This window comes from Miniopterus schreibersii (assembly GCF_964146895.1).
Source record: "Miniopterus schreibersii genome assembly, chromosome: 7".
Classification (NCBI taxonomy): Eukaryota; Metazoa; Chordata; class Mammalia; order Chiroptera; family Miniopteridae; genus Miniopterus; species Miniopterus schreibersii.
The window spans coordinates 31995589-32002531 of NC_138108.1; the positions used below are offsets into that span (position 1 = coordinate 31995589).

The window sequence follows — 6943 nt, forward strand, 5'->3', positions numbered from 1 at the left end:
CCTTTAGGGAGAAACTGTTCAGGGGTCTAAACCGCATGACCAGTGATATGCTAGGGAGGGTAGGTTACCCTGGGGACAAGGTTCTTGTTTTCCCAGTTTTGCCCCTTGCTAGGCATCTGGGGCTTCCTGCCCCGGTGAGTTTCTGTACCCTATTTTCTGTACCTGGGTTTCTGTACATAGCCCATCTAATAGAAATGTTTAAGAAGTAAAATGGTGGGGGAGGAAACAAGGTGGCGGCGTAGGCAACAGCTGCACCTGCTGCACCCCCAACCGCATCAAAATTACAACTAAAATACAGAACCACCATCATTCAGAACCTCCTGAGATCCGGCTGAACAGAAGCCCTACAACTAGGGAACTGAAGAAGCACCGAGACCGGGAGGAGGGGCGAGACGCGGGCAGATCGGGGCTGGATCCCGGAGACGCAGCCACGGGCCCACACCCGGTGCTGCGGGTTAAACCTGGGAGGACATCCCGGCGGCGGAGGTTTCCCAGAGGAGGGAGGAGGGCCCCCAGCCCAGGGCTCCGGGGCCATGAAGAGAAGTCCCCACACTTTCGGGCTGTGAAAACCAGTGGGGACTGTCGCTGAGGGTCACATGGGCTGCGGGAGTCTCAGGCTTTCCTCAGGCCCGTGCACGGACTCAGATGCGCTCCCCGAGCCCCAGCGCCGGGCAGCAGCTTGAAACGAACCTGGGACACGTGGGGAGGAACTAACCTGCCTGGAATCAGGGAGAGAGCTGGACAGGCAGCTTTCTCCCAGGCAGAAGAGCTGGCAGAGACCATTGCTCCTTTGGTGAGTCCTCCCCACAGGCAGCCAGGAGGCAGGCACCGTATTTGAATCGCCAGCACCTGACTCACACCTTTGGCCCCGCCCCGGTGATTCCTGGAGGCCCCGCCCCTCCCTACTTGCAAGCTCATCCCAGCCATTTCCAGAGGCTTTTCTGTGCAAGTGGCCTCTCAAGCCTCATGCTTAGGACTTTCCTAAAATCCCTCAAACAAACAGCAGCGGGCCCCATACGGCTTGATAAGTGGTCCCAGGCCTGGCACTAGTGGCAGCTGCATTGGCTCATAGCTTGGCCTCTCCTGGACACCTCCAAGCCCAGCCCCATTAGCAGCCATCTACGGTTTGCTGTGTAGCTCATGCTGGGTGGCCCTGAGCAAGGCACTGGGAGAGGCTGACTTTGCACCTCCCAGGAGGCCCCAGAGACAGCGCACCCAGTGGTCAGACTCAACCATGCTGGATTACAACCCTACCACATCCACGAGTGACACTTTCAAGGGGCGCACTCAGTGAACACCAAAGCTCCACTGAAGTAAATCCTGCTTCACAGAGGTGTCTCCAGCACAGCAGCTCTTTGGCTGTAGTTGCAGCTGGTCCTCACAGCAGATTGGTCTGGGGGTCAATTCCTCCCAGTGATGCCAACAGCAACCAAGGCTCAACTACAACAGGACAGTGCACACGGCCCACACAGGGGAGCACCTGGAAGGCCCAGTTCAGGTGACTGGGGAGACTGAGCCACTGGACCCTACAGGACACCTACTACACAAAGCCACTCTACAAATTCCAGGAAACATAGCAACTCTACATAATAGATAGAAACAAACACTTGGAAGCAACCAAAATGTGGAGGCAAAGGAACATGTCACAAAGGAAAGAACAGAAAAATCTCTAGAAGAGGAACTAAATGAAATAGATCCAAGCAAGCTAACAAATGCAGAGTTCAGAATAATGGTTATAAGGATGCTCAAGCATATTAGTAAGAGTTTTACAAAAATAACTGAGAAAATCAATGACATAATAAAGTACCAATCAGAAATGAAGGCTATACGAACTGAAATGAAGAATAATTTACAGGGAATCAAGAGTAGAGTAGAGGACGCTGAGAATCAAATTAGCAATTTGGAACATGAGGAAACAAAAAACACCCAACCAGAAGAGCAAAAAGAATAAAGACTCCAGAAATATGAAGATAGCATAAGGAGCCTCTGGGACAACTTCAAGAGGCCCAACATTTGTATTATTGGGGTGTTAGAAGGAGAAGAGAGCAAGAAATTGAAAACCTATTTGAAAAAATAATTACACAAAACTTCCCCTACCTGGGGAAAGAAACCGACTTACAAGTCCAGGAAGCACAGAGGGTCCCAAACAAGAGGAACCCAAAGTGGCCCACAGCAAGACACATCATAATGAAAATGCCAAAGGTTAAAGACAAAGAGAGAATCTTAAAAGCAGCAAGAGAAAAGCAGTTAGTTACCTACAAGGGGGCACCCATACGACTGTCAGCTGATTTCTCAACAGAAACCTTGCAGGCCAGAAGGGAGTGGCAAGAAATATTCAAAGTGATGAAAAACATGGAACTACAACCAAGATTGCTCTACCCAGCAAAGCTATCATTTCGAATTGGAGGTCAGATAAAGAGCTTCACAGACAAGGAAAAGCTAAAGGAGTTCACCACCACCAGACCAGCACTACAGGAAATGTTGAAGAATCTTCTCTAAAAAGAAGCTAATGAACAAAAGCATCTGATGAACTAAATAGATCCAGAGACATTGACTCATGTAACAGATGATTATATTTCAGAGGAAAGAGGGAAGGGGGATGGAGGGTGGGAAGAGATTAACCAAAGAAGTTACATGCATATATGCATAACCCATGGACACAGAAAATGATGGGGTGAAGGCCTGGGGAAGGGGTGGGAGCGAGGTGGAGGGGGTTAATTGGGGGGAAAAATGGGACACTTGTAATACTTTCAACAATAAAGATAAATTTTTAAAAAAACAACCAGTAAAATAGTATGCACAAGATCACAGTGCTCAGGAGTACAGTGTGAGGATTTGAATTCAAGGCTGATGGTTTCTGGGACATAAAAAGTACCCAACTAATATTGGTTGAATCAATTAATAAATGGCTCCTCCATCTACCCTCTAAATTCTTAAGGAAGTCATTGTGGCCACTGAAAAAACAAAGTTTGTACATCATAAATGTATTTTAGTCTTTCAAGTGTTATTTCCAAGAAGGGAGCCAAATTCTGCAAATATACCTGGTAACATCTCAAAAAGAGAAACTTGAGCTGAACTCAAAAAACAACCAGTCCTGAGTATAAATACAAACTGAAATAAAAATAAATGAATTTGCTGATAGTTCTTTTCTGTTTGAGAGAATGACTCAGCTTTAACCATAACAAGATCTCACCCAACATTCTCCAAAATTAAAATTTATGATTAAACTTTAATCATGCTTTAGCTATGATTAAAATGCAAAAGCAATAATTTTTGTAAATTAAATACAGATATGCCCCCATTGTATGTGTTCTAGATGTAAATATTACTATTTTACCTCTATAATTTCAAGTGAACCACTTAGTCAGAAACCCTAGACCTTTGTGTCTAAAAACCTATTAACATAATTTCATCTGTTTAATGCTCACACCAAGCTTGTAATTATGTAAAGGAAAGTTTCTTTACTTTGCAAGTGGAAAAACTGAAATCATAGTCAGGGAAAACACTTTGCCAAGAGTGATTCATAAAGTCAATCTCAGAGAGCAGACTTATATTCACAATCGCAAAGTCATCAATCCAGAGGAAATACAAACCACATTAGTGTTTTTTAACCATTCAACCCCAAACTCACAATAGTGGACCTATGTCCCTGAAAAATAAAATAAATAACAATTTTAATACATAAAAGGATCTGAATTGCAGATAAAGCTTTGAGTTCCTGGCTGCTCTGGAACTCAAAAGCAGCAGGACCTTTAGTATTGGGCAAATGTTGTGTGAAATACTAAGATCACGCAAATTCAACTCCTTCAGGTTAAAGAACAAGGTCTATTTATCAGGATCACTTTTGACAAACACAAGAAAGGCATGCTGGACACGTTTTTCACTTTAATTCCATGACCCAAATCTGTGCCATTTGAGAATACCTAATTGAATTACTCAATTTAGGTGGAAAACCATCTGCTCAAGGCTCCTCTTCAATTCTTACTGGCTATGACAACAAAGAAGGTCAAGGTCAAAGGATTGAAGTTTCCGCAAGGGGGGTCCAAGCTTAGGAAACAAGTAGCAACAGTGTGGCCATCTGCAAAGTACGGTCAGCACAAGCAGCATCAGGTCCTCAGCTATTCCACTGCGATACTGATAAGCAACGATCAAACTTTACTCCTACAGCGCTGCTTCCATCCTCCTGTGCCACATCCCACTGCACTCTAAGCTGAGTTGAACTTTTTGCCAAGAAGGCTGGTCTTAGTCACCGAAAAATTCTCGTTGCAAAAGAAATCCCATGTTTAAACCCAAGTACAACCAAGAGCTCCTTTCCAATTATCTCCCGCAACTTCCCCTGTCCCTTTCATGCCTGGCTACTGAGCTCAGGCTAGTTTGGCTGCCTGCCAGGTTCCTCTCTTCTTTCCTTGTCAGTCGTAAAAACTTGGAAAACACTCCTGGACAGCTCAAGGAGACTTTTTAATTATGCAATGGGGCAGTACCTTAGCTTGTGGGCGGTTTCCAGCAAGGCTTATAGTCGCCAGAGACTGCACTCTCCCAATTGGTGGGTTTTCTAGCAAGCCTGCTTGTTTTTGTGGGGGAAGGGGGGGAAAGACTGGCAGAGAAACGGGGAGATTTGCAAATCTGAAAATTTTCCAACTCCTCCCAGAGTTTCCGACCTACCAACACTCACTGTCTCATGCGCCCCTTTAGCACCTAATGACCCCTTTGGAATCACAGATACAAAATCATCAGCATCGCTTCTCACTAGTCCTATAAATTAACAAGTGGTGTGATAACTAGAACATTCTCCAAAAACTTTTATCTTCAAGCGTTGGTGCAACGTGATGGTGGTTTTTTTTTTTTTTAAGCAGGTGCCCAAATAAATTTCTTCAATCCTTCCTAATCGATTGCATTATACTTTGTCAAGCCTGCAGACTGAAACAGTGCATGCAAATGTCTGATTCTAAGCGAAAGGCGAGGTCAGTTGGAAAAAACCTGCCAGGACCTAGGAAGGGGCACCTTGACGGCCAACTTGCACTTACTCGTGCTTTGCCCAGCGTACTGGGCGGACTCGCCAAGCCCAGCACCGGCTACACCTTCTCTACCCCGCCCGGGACGCTAGTTCCAGCGGCGGCGTCCAGCCTCTCGTTCCAAGTCCCATCCAACATGGTAAACACATTCCGAGAGCCCGGCCTGCCCGGAGTTCCCTCCCGCACGCAGGGACGGCGGCGCGGGGAAGAAGCGCCGGCGCGGGGCTCGGGCGGGCGCCGCGAGCCCGCCCCGGGGAGGAGGGTCTGCGCGAAGGAAGCGGCGGCGGCGCCGGGAACCCAGGGGCTCATCCCCCGCCGCGCGGCGCGCCCCGCTAACGCAGCGCCCGCCAGAAGGAGCTCTCCGACCCACCCAGAGAAAGGGTGCGAGTGGGCGCCGCCCCCGGGCTCGGGCCCTCCCAGCCTGCGCTTCAAAGAATCCTCGGCCGCGCCTCGGAGCTCCGCGCCTCCCCGCCCCCAGGCCCACACGCCCGGAGCCAACAAAAGGGAGGTGACGCCGGGAGAAGTTTCCTCGCTCCCGGGTCGCTTCGCCCTGACCCGGCGATGCCTCTCCCGCCCCGTCCCGTCGGGTCCACGCGGCCTCAGCGGCACTGACCCGCGGCGCCCCCGCCCCGCCCCGCCGGCGGCAGCCCACCGCCGGGCCAGCCCGGCCAAAGTTGCCACAAAGGGCGAGGGGAGGCTCCAGGAGTCGGGAGACGCTGCGTCCCCGCGCCCGGTCCCCGGGAGACTCCGCCGTCCTCCCTAGCGCACTGCCAGTGCGGTCAACAGGTCTCAGCCTCCTTCCCCGCCGGACGGCGCCCACAGCCGTGCCCCGTCCTAACGTTCGCAACCTGCCCCGCGGCGGCGGCGGCTTCCCGGCGCCCCGCGCCCTCCCTCGCGGGCGCCCGCGGCCGGGGCAGCCCGCCGCCCGCCGCCTCCCGGGATGTCAGCCTTAAAGAGGTCGCGCCGGCCCGGCGGGGGCTGGGCTGCAGCCGGGGAAGGCCCCCGACCCACCGCGCGCTCCTACCTCACTGACGGATGCGGCCGGGCGCGGTGTGGGCAGGGGCGCGGAGAGCCGCCGCGTCCTCGCAGCCGCGCGGTCTGGCCCCGGCGCAGCGCCGGCGGGGAAAGTTTCTGCGCACCGACGCGGTGCCGCGCGCGGGACCCTGCGGCTGCCGTCCCCTCCCTCCTCCAGCCCTCGGCCCTCTCCCTCCTCTTCCTAAGCGGCTGAAGCCAAAATTGGCGCTGGCGGCGGCTGGGGCTGGAGGCTGGGGACGCCGGTGGCTCCGGGCTGGGCGCGCGGGGCTCCCCCTCTCGGCCAGAAGGGAACTCTCGGCGACTCGGGCTGGCGCGCTCCTGGCGGCTTCCGAGGACGCCTCCAGGCCGGCCGCCGGGGCGCAGGCTCGCGGGCTTCCCTCAGCCCGCGGCGGCCGTTCCCCGCGGGCCCGCCGCTGTGTGCGTTCGCGCGCGGGACGCTGCGGCGGGGAGGGGGGCGCGCGAGAAGCCCGGCTGCGGAGGGCGAGGCCTCACCTACCCCGCTCGCGCCCGGGTGGAAGCAGAAGCACAATGACCCACCCCCGCCCCGGTCCCCCGCCGAATTTCCTTTCGAGCCTCCCCCTGAAGCCCTCGAGGAGACTTCGCCTCTCCTCACTCTGTGCGTTTCTCAGCGCAGTTTAAAAGCATCTCTGCTGCTTAATAGGAAAAAGTGTGCAGAGCAGCGCACGAATACCCCTTGTCGAGAAAGCATGAACGCGGTTGCGCCTGCTGCTCCGAGGGCACCTCTACTGAATTGTTGCCTTTCTTTCTCATTTCTTTAAACTCAGCCCGAATCTCTGCAGTTTATGTCCTTTTTTTAAAAAAAATGAAAACTGCCTCAACCACCAGGTCATGCCCATTTGCCCCATGCAGATGTTTCCTCGGAATTCCGGGCTTCT

General features: G+C 52.5%; 1 protein-coding gene across 4 annotated transcripts in view; it reads right to left on the reverse strand.

Annotated features, from left to right (window-relative positions):
* Positions 1-6502, reverse strand: part of GULP1 (GULP PTB domain containing engulfment adaptor 1) — a 187204-nt gene extending 180702 nt beyond the window's left edge. For 2 of the 4 annotated variants that reach the window (XM_081143474.1, XM_081143475.1), the window contains exon 1: positions 6037-6494. The gene's annotated coding sequence lies outside the window, so the exon portion shown is untranslated. Of the gene's footprint in view, positions 1-6036 lie in introns of all 4 variants that reach the window. The other 2 variants (XM_081143477.1, XM_081143476.1) reach the window with 2 other exon arrangements.
* Between the last annotated feature and the right edge of the window lie 441 nt (positions 6503-6943).